The sequence below is a fragment of the Canis aureus genome, chromosome 19, assembly GCF_053574225.1.
Source record: "Canis aureus isolate CA01 chromosome 19, VMU_Caureus_v.1.0, whole genome shotgun sequence".
NCBI lineage: Eukaryota > Metazoa > Chordata > Mammalia > Carnivora > Canidae > Canis > Canis aureus.
The window spans coordinates 30883539-30897020 of record NC_135629.1 but is presented as its reverse complement, the minus strand read 5'-3'; the positions used below and the strand labels follow the sequence as shown (position 1 = coordinate 30897020).

Here is a 13482-nt window from a genome sequence, read left to right as displayed (position 1 = left end):
TCTCTGTTAGAGGAATGATTTACATACAATAGAATATGCAAATCTTAAGTCTACAGCTCCTTGACATCTTCATATGTATAAGCTCAAGGATCCTCCACCAAAAACAAGATATAAATTTATTTCCAGAAAGTTCCCTTGTGATCTTTTCCAGGCAATAGCTTTCTATCCTTCCATGTTTCTATCTTCTATCACCATTGATTCATTAAGTCTGGTTCTTGAGTTTTATATAAGTAGAATCACACAGTGTAGACTCTTCTGAAGTTTGTGGCTTCTTTTGTCAACATAATGTTTTTGAGATGCACTCATACTGTTGTATATATCAGTTGTTACCCTTTATTGCTGAGTAGTAACCCATTGTATGACTACACACCACAATTGTTTACTTGTTCACCCACTGAGAGACATTGGATTTTCTCACATCTTGGGCTATTATGATAAGCTGCTATGAACATCCTTGTGCAAGTCTTTTTTGTAGGCATATATACTATTTTCTCTCAGATTAAATCTTACAAAAGAAATATATGACATAAAATTTTTAATTTTAAAGTGAGATCTAGTATTTTTTTATGGCCATTGTATTTTAAACTAAAAGAAAATACTTAAAAATCAGAACTTCACAGTTTCAATCTAAGAGAAAGGGAACGTACAAAACTCAAAGCATAAATTTGTAACAATTTTATGCTCCCAGATGCAGAGTTCAAACCAAGATAAAAGAATTATAAACCTTGCTGGGACCCTAGAAAAATACTTATTGCTCCTCCTCCTGAAACTTCGTTGCTTCCAATGGAAAGATTTCCAAAGGGATGAAATTTGCCATAGGAACATGATTTCAATTTTTAGTTTTAACAATTAAAACTTCTCTCTAGCTGAAAGAATAATGGAGAAAGAAGTATAATTATAAAGTTAAAAGTAAACCTATCAAATAATCAAGAGGCCAATATGTCAGAGCTGAAAGGTCATCACCATTCAGGGAAAAAAGTTAGGGAACTGAGAAACCACTGAAATGGGACCAGTGGATGTGGAGTCCTAGATGACATGTCCATGGTATCTAGCCTATGCTAGGGAAAAGAAGGGTTTTCTCTAGGGATGATGACAAATACAATCTTGTCATCATGTTGCTAAGAATCACAGATAGGATGGCTATAAATTATCCTCCAGACTGAAAAACTGAGACTAAAAGGGGTGCTAAAAATAAATATTATTTAATTTTGTAAAAAGATTTTATGATATTTATTTATTTACTTATTTATTTATTTATTTTAGAGACAGAGAGATTGCAAGCAGGGCGAGACACAGAGGGAGAAGGAGAGAAAGAATACCAAGCAAACTCTGCGCTGGTCATAGAGCCCATGTGAGGTTCAATCTCACAACCCTGAGATCACGACCTGAGTCAAAACCAAGAGTCAGAGGCCTAACCAAATGAGCCACCCAGGCACCCCAATATTACTTAAATTTTAAAATATTTACTTGCTCATTTACAAGTTGGATTTTATTATAGTGGAAGACATTTAAAAAATAGTCCTATTCCAAAATAGTTTCCAAAAATAAAATTATTTTTATTTAAAATATGGACGTGTGTTTTTGTGTGTTTGCGTGTGTGTGTGTGTGTGTGTGTGTGTGTGTGTGTGTGTCGTAGGGGAGGAAAAATCCTCCTTTCTTCCTCCACCTTCTTTGGGTGTCTAAGATAGATTGACAAGAGAAAATAAAACTTCAATAAAATATAAACTTCAGTGACTTTTTACATGTTTATGAGAGCCTTTACAAGAGAATAAAGACCCAAAGAAGTTACCAGAGAGGAAACTTTTATCTTTTAGATGAAGAAACAATAAATATGTGAAGAATTGATATGACAAAAGGGTTTGGCCTATAGGTTGTAAATCATGAAGAAGTAACTAGGAAAATACGGGTTCTGTCTTAACAAGGTTTGTTAATATAGCCTTCTTGGCCCTAAGTTCCCTATAGATAATCATAAGGATCCCTGTACCCATGTTGTACAGAACAGATACCTTTTATAGCAGAGATGATCTACTACTTTCAGGACTAAAGAGGGGCAGAGTATCCCCCTTGAACTGGCAATTTATTAAAGTATCTTTAATTCAAAATAATCAATATGCCAAAGTGACATATTTTGGGGTGATGATCTGAACCCCCGCTATCTGCATATTCAGGATAAATGCTAACCTAGACAAGATGCAGAGGCAACTGATATAAACTGAGACTCTCCCAAGTAAACTAAGACTCCAGTCCTAGCCAAGTGGGTACTCTTTATCTAGTGAGGTGTCACCTCCAACCCTCTCCAATGGACTGAAAAAGGTAACTAAATGGAACCTAAGAAGCTAAGGTCTTTTTGTGCATTCAGTAAATGATTTGTGAAAGTCTTTGGTGTGTTTGCCATTGCCCCAGACATAGGGAATACAACGGTAAATGGTTCAACCATCTCTGGACTTATGGGACCTTCAATTTGCCAGAGAACAAGAGGCAAGGATCAAATTATTAGAAGTGTGCTGTAAAGAGGTAAAATGCAGAGCTCTCTGAAAGCTTTTACATTGGTAGTTCTCATTGGGGTGGATATCGTCCTCTAAGGTGATTTTTTTGGAATTGTGAGGGGCTATCTCACCAATGGGGAGTGTGACTCTCTGAAGGTCTCCAGAGATGCTAGATGTACAGGATAGGCCCACACAATGAAAAATGGTTTCCTGTGCCTCATGACTTTCACATGTCCCACCAGACATTCACACAGGTAGAAGAAAAACAATTTATGGTTATCTGCTTTATATATTTTTTGCACGTTTTTAATTTTCATTGAATTTTTCAGGCATGAAACTGACATGCATACCAAAGGAAGACTGTACTTTTTTGTTCAGCCCTTTACCAATTGTTCACTATTTCAGAAAAATCACAACATTGACAGCAGCAGGGCTTATGAGACTCAGTCTACCAATATAAAACACAATGGCATTAGTCTGCATTGGTATCTGTCCCATGCAAATATGTAAGAGAAAAATAGGCTAAGCAGCAAATAGTATTAAGTTGGCCATGACCCATGACACCTGGGGATATTCCAAAATGTATTCATTGAGAGCATCTTTAAATATTTCATTTTATTGGCATAATATATACCTTTTAAAAATTCTGCAGCACGGTGATAAAAAAAAATCTGTATTGTAAAAATTACTGATTAAAATTATTTACTTACTTTGGATTTGCCTCTTGTTTCTCCGTCTTACACTGAAACTGTCCCTAGAGGTCTCCCACACAACTTCTTTATGACTTTTTATATTACTGTTTCTTTTTCCAATCCATTTCCTATTCCCTGTTGCCTACTAACAGGCTTTTTAAGAACTAGAGACCAAATATATGCCACAAGCTGAGGAAGGATTTCAATATTAGAGGTATTCTTGTGATTCTTCGATACTCCTTGGTCTCTCATCATAACAGAATTATTTTGCAACTTGCCGTACAAATAAGTCCAACTAATTTCCAGGAAGGCCAGACTTGCTTATGGTCTCTACCTCAAAGCTGTGTAATTAATCTCAGCATGTGAGCCCTACTTCAACTACATTTATTTCCCTCTTTTTCTCATCACATGTCATTCTTTCTCCCAAAACTAGTTTTTATTCTAGTGTTCCCATACCTCTCTTCTTCCATTTCTGTACTTCTTCCACAGAATAGCTTCTAAATCTTCTCTTAGATCCAATTTTATTCAGATCAAGTAGATAAAGCAATCAACTGATTCACTGTCTTCAAGTGGAGCTGTGCTTTGCCATTTACACCAAAATATTTTGTTTATTGTAACTCACTTCCCTTTTCTCTTTCCTTTACCTTACTAGTTAAAGCATTATACCAATTTTTAAAAGTATGTGGGGAGTGGGTATAGGCAATATTATCAAATGTAATTCATTCTATGATATAAAGAGAACATAAACTGTTTTTTTTTATAAAAGGAAGGCACTCATCTGATGAGATTAAATAGTTGAGTGGTAGTTGCTTAAGCTAAAACTCAGAAGATAAGGAAGAATTAGCTAAGTAGAGAAGGGATCGGGCAAGATAGGAAGAGAGGCCAAACTCTCAAAACCAGAATCCTCCTCTTGTAAAAAACACTGAAAGAATAGACAGTTTTTTACTTGAGCTCAGAGAAATCTGCTGCTAAAAGGTGGTGAGTGAACCAATTAAGGCACAGAGTTTTGTTGAGTAAAGGGCTAACTTTTCCATTTTAATAAGCTCAAGTGTTTTAAGATGTGTATTAGAAGAATACTAGTTTCCACATAGTGTCATGAGACAAAGTTTCCTTTTAAAATAAATTTAAGAAAAAAATAAGTAAATTTTTCTCTTTTAGTAAGTATCAGTACAGGTAGGGGTACCTGAGTGGCTCAGTAGGTTAGCATCTGACTCTTGATTTTCACTCAGGTCATGATCTCAGGATCCTGTAGGACTGAGTACCACATGGGGCTCCCCGCTCAACACGGAGTCTGCTGAAGATTCTCTTTCTCCGTCTCCCCATCCCTCCCCCCACTCTTTCTCCCTCTTTTCTCTCTCTCTCACAAAAAAAAAAAAAAAAAATCTTAAAAAAATGATTTTCACCTAAGTTTCCAATATATATGTATTAGTACAGGGAGAACAAGAATATGGTAAATATATGGCTCCTATTGAATAACTGAATTTGGGGATGCTCTGAGTCATAGCATGGAGGTTGGCAGTGGAGGAGAAGCTCTGAGATGAGATGGATGAAGGAAGTAAGTGCCAGGTCAGGCAAAGTTCTGTAAACTGCTGTAATGTTTCAGGACTCTATCTTAGAAGCAACAGAAGGCCATTAAAGGATTTTAAACAGGGATCCCTGGGTGGCGCAGTGGTTTGGCGCCTGCCTTTGGCCCAGGGCGCGATCCTGGAGACCCGGGATCAAATCCCACATCAGGCTCCCGGTGCATGGAGCCTGCTTCTCCCTCTGCCTATGTCTCTGCCTCTCTCTCTCTCTCTGTGTGTGACTATCATAAATAAATAAAAAATTTAAAAAAAAAAAAAAAAGGATTTTAAACAGAAGAATGACAAGATTGTATCTGTGCTTTCATAAGATCAGTATGGCGTCAATATAGGATCGGAAATAGGTAGGCCAGTTAGACAGCTGTTCCAATGGTCTAAATAAGAGACAGTGGTGGCCTAAAGTCAGGTGACAGTAACAGAGATGAGGGGAATTTGAGATATATATCCTGGAATCTAAAATGTCGTAAATTGAAATATGCCACTGGCTTTTCAGAGAACATGAAGAAATATAATACTAAAGGAACATATCAATTTTAAGATGTCATTATTCAAGACACAATAAACTATGGAAAATCTATGCTTCTTAGAATGGAGGAAGTATAATTTTTAGAGGGTAGAAAATAGGGTGTGGAGACTAATCATATGACTGATGATAATGGTCAACCAGTTGGAAAAAGTTGAAATTGCTAAGTTCTCCAGTCCTCAAAATTCTAAACAAACTGACTTCACTCCTTGGCTTTGTGGCTTTGATATGACAGATAATTTCAGTGATGCATATGGAATCTAAAATTCAGAAGATCACTGGAGAAATAAAAAGCAGAAATCCCTTCTCATGTAAAGATATACTTGAGAAAGGAATGTTTTTCTGGCCTGCTGGCCCTCTAATATCAGATACCTAAAACTTGTAAGTTAAAATTTGCTTCCAGGAAACTATGTTCACAGCACTCTGAAAGTCAAGGCCTAGTTGTGGCTATTATTATGACAATGATGATTTACAGCCAGTGCCCCTGGCCTAGGCCTCAAGGTTTGTTTACAATTTACAGTAAGAGGAGCCCAGCCTTAAATTATTGTTAACAAATCCTTGAAGTTAAAAAAAAAAGTTATGTAAATACATACATATCATCATATCTTTGCACAGTGCCAGTATCATAGCCAATGAGGTTTATCTGAGGCACAATTATTGCTAATTGAAAATACATAGTAATATCATCTTTTAAATTCATTGCTTAGAAAACAAGAGGAAGAAACATTTTACAACTATATACGTCTCCTCTGATCGAAGTTTAACTTCTCAAAAAAATATGGGATGCCTGGGTGGCTCAGTGGTTTAGCACCTGCCTTCAGCCCGGGGCATGATTCTGGAGTCCTGGGATGGAGTCCCAAATCAGGCTCCCTACATGGAGCCTGCTTCTCCCTCTGCCTGTGTCTCTGCCTCTCTCTCTCTCTGGCTCTCTCTCTCTCTCTGTCTCTCATGAATAAATAAAATTTTTTTAAAAAATTATATATATATATATATATATATATCCTTTGACTCTGCTCCCATCATTAGGAAATTTCAATTACTCTATTCCTTTTGTGACTGCTTATCATTTAAAAAACCCCAAATCAGCTGACATTTAAAAAATTAAATAGGGCACATTTTCTGGGGGGGTGGTCCCTGTACTCCCACGGGTCAGTCTAGCCAAGCACATCTGATTATTCACGAAGCCATTTCTCACTGGGCCCAAGGAAACCTCCCAGAATGATAGGACCATTTACACCAAATGAACCCAACATATTACCAGAGTAACAATTGCCGTTACGGAGTAGACTACAGCTGCCAGGAGCAGTACCAGGGAAAATCCTTGGATGACAGACACCATGACAAAAGAGAAGGAAGAACCTTCAGAATCAGAAGGGAGGAGGAAACTCCTCATACAACAATCTTAAAAATATATAAGGAGGAAATCATATTTAAAGCAAACCTTTAAAAAAGCAGGGAAATTTTGTTATTTTTTTCCCCTCTGCCAGCAGTAGCCTTCTGGTATTAGCGCTGCAATGCATTTGCTTCTCCGTAATATTCTCAACACTAACAAGATCAGAGGAAATGATTTATTCCACCCCCTCTCCTGCTACTTCTGAACGGCAACGGGTGTCCTTGGGGACACAGGATTTCTGAATTGCTTTCGGCCATCTGATATTGCAGCTCTGCAGCCTTCCCTAGAATGAGCCAGAAAAATCAAAATAATTACATTAATGTTGGGAATCAAAGTTTATTGACTCTCCCTTGAGGTGGAAAACCAAAAAAGCTGGTTACAAAAGTTGCCAGCTTATTTAATGATACCACTGCCTCCTCCCCGGTCTTGTCAAAACAGCTTTTGAAAGCATTTTCAAATAAAGCCACCTTTGGTGTGCTCCAATTCAATAGCTTATCTATTCTCTTTTAAATAAAAGCTAGCGCCCATCATCTCGCCTTCCACTCCAGATCTCAAAGGGAAGACCCGACAGGGACAGGCCCTCTTCCTCTGCCAAGCCACTGCCAAAGGCAATTCTCCAGGGCAAAATCCCTGTCATCATGTCTGCTCCCCTCAGGAAGGTTCTGCCTCATTGAATATTCTTCTAAGCCAATGAGAGAATCAAGTGCACACCTCCCTAAGGTAGCAAACTGCATTTATCATAGCACTGATGGCTGCTGATGAAACTGGCAGCAGCTGGTTTCTCTCACCTTCCAACAATTCTTTGCAACATCCAAGTGAGGGAGGGATCTCATAAACACACCCATTTCAGAGATGAGCCCACGGACACAAAGACAAGGTGTTTTGCTGATATGTGTACCATTCACAGGATGGAGTAAAGGCCCTGCCTGGCAAATAACAGGCTTAATATAAAAGATTTCTTGAATTGACCAAATTAAACTGAAGTAGGTACTCAATTACTTGCTTTTTTAATTAAAATGAACCAAACTGAACTGAACCAAGCAAAATGTAACTCCCTTTATGCCTCGTCAACACTTCTTTTTCTTCTTTTTGTTTCTGTGGTTTGGTTCTTGGTCTAGGTTTGGTGAGGATTTTTTTTTACCTTTTTTTTTTTTTTTTTCAGATTTTTTTATTTGATTATTTGACAGAGAGAGAGAGAGAGAGAGAGAGAGAGCCAGTGAGCACAAGCAGGGAGAGGGGTAGAGAGAGAGAGAGAAGCAGGCTTCCTGTTGAGCAGGGAGCCCTACATGGGAATCAATCTCAGGATCCCAGGATCATGGCCTGAGCCAAGGCAAACGCTAAACCACTTAACCTACTGAACCAGGTCGGCACCCCTTTCTTTACCTTTTTTAATGAAAATTCCCAAATGCAATGAAAGATAAGTATAATGAATTTCCAAGTTTCCATCCACCCAGGGCCAACAAGGATCAAGATTTTCCCATATTTGATGTCATGTCATTTCACCCCTAATTTCTTCAAGCGTTATGCTGTGTAGAAAGAACACACTAGGCCTGAGGCTGCTATCCTTAGAAAGTCCGGATGCAAAGTTGACTCTTGACTGGTATCTGGAAACTTGGATTTCAGGAGGGTTCTTATGACCCTCAGAACTGAGAAAGATGGTTCATTATGCCTAACCTGTTTGTACAAACAATACAGTTTATCCCAAACACCTGCTTTCCTTTTGGGAGGCTTTAGTGTTGGTACATATTAGGCGAGCCACTTACATGACCAGCCCCTAATAAAAACCTTGGGCACCGAAGCTCTAGTGAGCTTCCCCATTAGACAACATGGCCCATGTATTGTCACAATTAGGAGAATCCCTGAGTAACTCCACTGAGAGTAGACACTCAGAACCTTGTTCCTAGTATCCTCTGGACTTCACTGCATATGCTTTTCCCTTTACTGAGTTTGCTTATCTTTCTGCTCTAATAAATCATAGCCATGAGTATGACTATATACTAAGTCCTGTGACTTAGTCCTGTTCAGCAAATCACTGAACCTGGGGGTGATCTTGGGACCCTGACCCTTTGCCTACCAACCAACTTAACCCTCCCTTCTTCACAGAAACAGCACTGACCCTGGAGAGATACCAAACTGGGAGAGAACCCTGTCCCGCTTTCATAGCACACTGAACTTCTCCTTCATAGCATTTATCAAAACTGTCCCTAAATAATGTTGAGATTAGGGGTGCCTGGGTGGCTCAGTCAGTTAAGCGGCCAGCTCTCAATTTGGGCATAAGTCACGATCTCATGAGATCAAACCCCACATCCAGTTCTGCACTCAGCAGAAGTCTTCTTGAGGATTCTCTCTCCCTCTGCCCCTCCCCCTGCTCGCTCACTCTCTCAAATAAATAAATCTCTTTAAAAAAAGTAATATTGAGACTATTTACTCATGGTCAATCTAAGTACCACCCAAGTACCTAAGCTTCTATTAGTCAGGAACCCTGTTTGGCTTGCCATGTATCCTTAGCAATGAGTACAGACAGAATTTTAAAAATCCAAGGGAATACAATACCTTCCCTCCAAGTACAGTATAAGAGGTACAGTTTCTATGATTTCCTCTGCATTTTACGAATTCATTCACTGAATATCACAAGCTTACTGTGTAATACTTACCATGTCCCAGTTCAGGTTAATATCTACTTCATTATCATCATTTTATACTTAGCAAGATCATACCAATGTTTTATCTTTTAGGTGAGGAGGCACAAATCTGCTCCCATCTAGGTAATGGTGACTAATACACCTATTTGCAACACATTGTAGGACTCTCTTTTCCACCTCAGAATCCTTTAGACTTTCTCATTCAAATGAAGACTCTTGGGATGATTTTTAGATGTCCACTAAAGTTTGAGAACCACTGCTCTGGGTCACTCTTAAAAGCAGAAGGGCATCTAAAAGTAAAAAACCCACATGGATATGACTCTTCAGCTGAATTTTTTAAAAGATGAATGTATCACAGGCTAAAATACAGAATAGATTATGCTAAGCACCTTCCACTATTAAAACACCACGACAACTGATAGAATAAACATATAACTTCCTTTAAAGAAAAGAAGGGAGCTGCCCAACTATTAAAGAAGGGACACATCTAATACATATACAGACAATTGTGTGCATTTAACTTGTGTGCTGAAACAGATCAAGTAGACTTTTTTCATAATGGATGAAAATAAAATGCGATAGAATACACTAGGATGGAAATTAGCAAGATTTTTAAAAATTGTTAAGTTTGAGTAATCCTGTACCCTATCTCATCAGGAACAACAAAAGGCCAACAGGAACACACTGACAGTTCAATTTGTGTTACAACTTCCTATAGCAAAGGATACTGCAAAGAGCAAAGGACTCTTAGAGGGGCACCTGGGTGAGCTCAGTCATTTAAGCCTTGGACTCCTGGTTTCAGCTCAGGTCATGATCTCGGGGTTATGAGATCAAGCCCCGTGTGGGGCTCTGTGCTGAGCATGGGGTCAACTTGAGATTTTTTTCCCCCTTCCTCTGCCTCTACCGCTGCTCCTCCCCCTACTTGCACTCTCTCTCTCTCTCTCTCTCTCAAATAATAAAATCTTTTTTTTGTTTTAAAGGAGGAACCTTGGGGGCAACTCCCAAAAAGGGGAATTATCAGAGCCTTCTTCTGGGGGGTTGTGGGATCAAAGGACACTGGAGTTGTTCTAGAAGCAGGGACCACTCAGAGCAAGGCACTGATGGTCAGAAGAGAAGGAGTCATTTTGTTTAGTCCCTTATGGGGTCACAGAATGACTCTGTTTAAGTCTTATTCTGAGTATTGTTTATGTTCCTGTTGCCAGCAAGGCTATGTTTTACTTTCTCTCACATATACTAGGAAATGTGTATAAAAACTTTCATAGTGGCACCATTCATAGCAGGAGGAAAGGAAAAGGAAAAGAAACAAACCAAACAGCCATTGATGGAAGTATACGTAAAACTTAAAATTAGAAAAAAAAAAAAAAAGAAAGAACAAGGAATGATGATCATGAGGTTAGGAGTTACCTCTTAGGAGGCAGAGATGCAATAAAAAAGGCACACATTTGGACGTGAATTATTGGTGCTGTTTCCTTCTTAGGTTTATGACTATTTGTTATGTTGTGAAATAAGTAAATCAGAATGGGGTTAATGCCTGAGTCAAGGATGACGTTGTGCCATGAACTGAGGACTATATAATTAATCTATCTCTGTGACCTGAGGTCCAAGCTGTTTTCAAACAAAAAATAACAGTAAGTACTGTCACCTACATTTCCTTCTCAGGTGTACATTCTCCACATAGCATTTTTAGCCACGGCACAGTAAACATCAGTTGCATTTATACAACAGCCACAATAAACATGACTTTTTATTAAATGTAAATGTCACCACAAAGCAGAATCAACTATTAACTTTATGCAACCTCTCATCAATGAAACTATCAATGTGCCAAGCAAGTCACAGGATTCATTATCTATGCACATCTTTCAGAGGGCTTCCTAAAACACAGCTAATTTCCATAATTGGTAACCAAATAAAACCATCGGCAGCCAGAAGAACACCAGTCTTTTCAGGAAACTGTATGTTACATGGAAATGTCTAATTAAATGTATAGTGGGACATTCACACATGCATTTCATCTTTTGCTCTTTCATAAACGCTGTACTTGCTTCTCTATGTCACAAATATGATATCATCCAGGACATGAAGGCTGGAACACTTCACATGGTCCCCAGATGTTCACTCCTTCTACATTTTCCATAACATTTACTGCTTTAGAAATGTCCATATATTCCATGACAGTTGATTTTTTTTTAAGATTTAATTTATTTATTCATAGAGACACAGAGATAGAGAGAGAGGCAGAGACACAGGCGGAGGGAGAAGCAGGCTCCATGCAGAGAGCCTGACGTGGGACTCGATCCAGGGTCTCCAGGATCACTCCCTGGGCTGCAGGCGGCGCTAAACCGCTGCGCCACTGAGGCTGCCCCATGACAGTTGATTTTAAGGACATTTTTACAAAATAGCAACACCAGGTCTAAGTTCACTACGGCGGTAGGGTCTAACAGAACTGAAGGAACGAAAGCCTTTTAGCAAATGAGAACACGCAAATGACCCTTATTTTTAAAAAGCTCTATAAACTATGTCAGAGAGGGGAATCACATTGCCAGACATCATAAAACAACATACAATTAAACTCTAGCAGTCCATTAGATGACCCTTCTAAGCAGTTCTGAGGAGTAGATGGCTTAAAAGAAGTAGGCTGGGGAGCGCCTGGGTGGCCCTGTCGGTTAAGCATCCAACTCTTGATCTCAGCTCAGGTCTTGATCTAAGGGTTGTGAGTTCAAGCCCCACATTGGGCTCCATACCCCATGCTGCATTTCACATCCAGTGTGGAGCCTACTTAAACAAAACAAAACAAAGAAGTAAGCTGGGAAAAGTCTCATGATTTGCACATTGATTCAGTATTGCTGGTAGTTTTTTAGACCTAAGTGTAATTGCCCAATACTATTATCACTACAGAGAGGGAAAAAAACGGGGTCTTTTTAATAAATATCTGATTTCTCTCTGGCTTTGGTCCAGCCCCCAGTTGCACTTTCTCTTACTAATATTGCAAAAATAATTGTGTCTCTCCCGATGCAATCTGAGGTGATGCTATTGGAGATATGTAGGACTAATGTCTTCACAAAATGTTTGATCTGTTGAGAGAAACACTAAGGAAATTAGCCTGCCTCATTGTTGAAAACAGGTGGGATATGTTAGGCTCGTGTTTGATGAGAACTATACAAAGGCAAATTATGAAAAAGCTCCCCTTCCTTCAGAGACAAAGTCTCACCCTAGGCTTGAACAGCCTTTCAACTCCATCCACATCCCCAGATGGGCACCTTTTATTCAGGGTATTATATAGGCCACCGGAAGTGTGGTCTAGGTGTATCTGCCATGTTTCTTCCTTACTCGCTTGGTATTTTCCCTTTCCCTCCCCCCCCCTTAAAATAATCCTATCAGATAAAGAGTTCCTGAGATGTAAGGAGCATGGATGGCTTTCAGTGGATTCATCAACTACCTGAAATTGAGTGCAAAATGAGATGCCTGTGGGCACATGCCCACCTTTGTGAGGAGAAGTTCCCAAGAACTCTGGTGCCAGTTAAAATGACTGTGTCTTGAGTTTCTGACATCAGGAAATGAGGGAAGGAATAAGATGAAGAATACACACCATCTGCCATCAGTGCTGCATATTTTCTTCCCAAATCACATTCAACAGTTTACTCCAATCACCAGGCTTTTCATCCCTATAAGCACTATTTAGACTTTAAATGTGCTAATGACTCACCTGGATAACTGGAGAAAACTGCATGTTCCTGCCCCTACCCCCACCCCACCACATCCCAGTCCTGAGGTTCAGACTTCTAAGGTCCGGGATAGAGCCCAGGAATCTGAATGTTTCCAAGTGCCTCATGTGATTCTGGGGCAGATGGCTGCAAAATCAAGCTTTGAGAAACATGCCACGATCCACCATCAGGCAGGAATCATGCCCATGGATTCATCTACTCACAGGAAAAAAAGAACAGTATTTGTTTCTTTGTAAAGATCGGACTTTGGAAATCTTAACTTCAATTATTCTGTGAGCCACAGGAAATTAGAAAAAAACCTTTTTTGTCTGATTTGATTTTTTAGCAATTGCTATTACTTGACAGTCCCTGCAGTATGTTAACATGGTTATTATTGATGACTCTTATTACCTTTTCCTATGCAGTAAAACACAGGAATGTACACTGGAAGAGATGAGTATT

At 39.1% G+C, this 13482-nt stretch overlaps 1 protein-coding gene, 1 long non-coding RNA gene and 1 pseudogene across 16 annotated transcripts in view; 2 read left to right on the top strand and 1 right to left on the bottom strand.

Annotated features, from left to right (window-relative positions):
- Positions 1-13482, bottom strand: part of FHIT (fragile histidine triad diadenosine triphosphatase) — a 1383460-nt gene that overhangs the window by 1300928 nt on the left and 69050 nt on the right. The gene's annotated exons all lie outside the window — the stretch shown is intronic.
- Positions 1-13482, top strand: part of LOC144289826 (uncharacterized) — a 41218-nt gene that overhangs the window by 7440 nt on the left and 20296 nt on the right. The window lies entirely within an intron of this gene.
- Positions 5885-6015, top strand: LOC144291278 (U4 spliceosomal RNA; annotated as a pseudogene).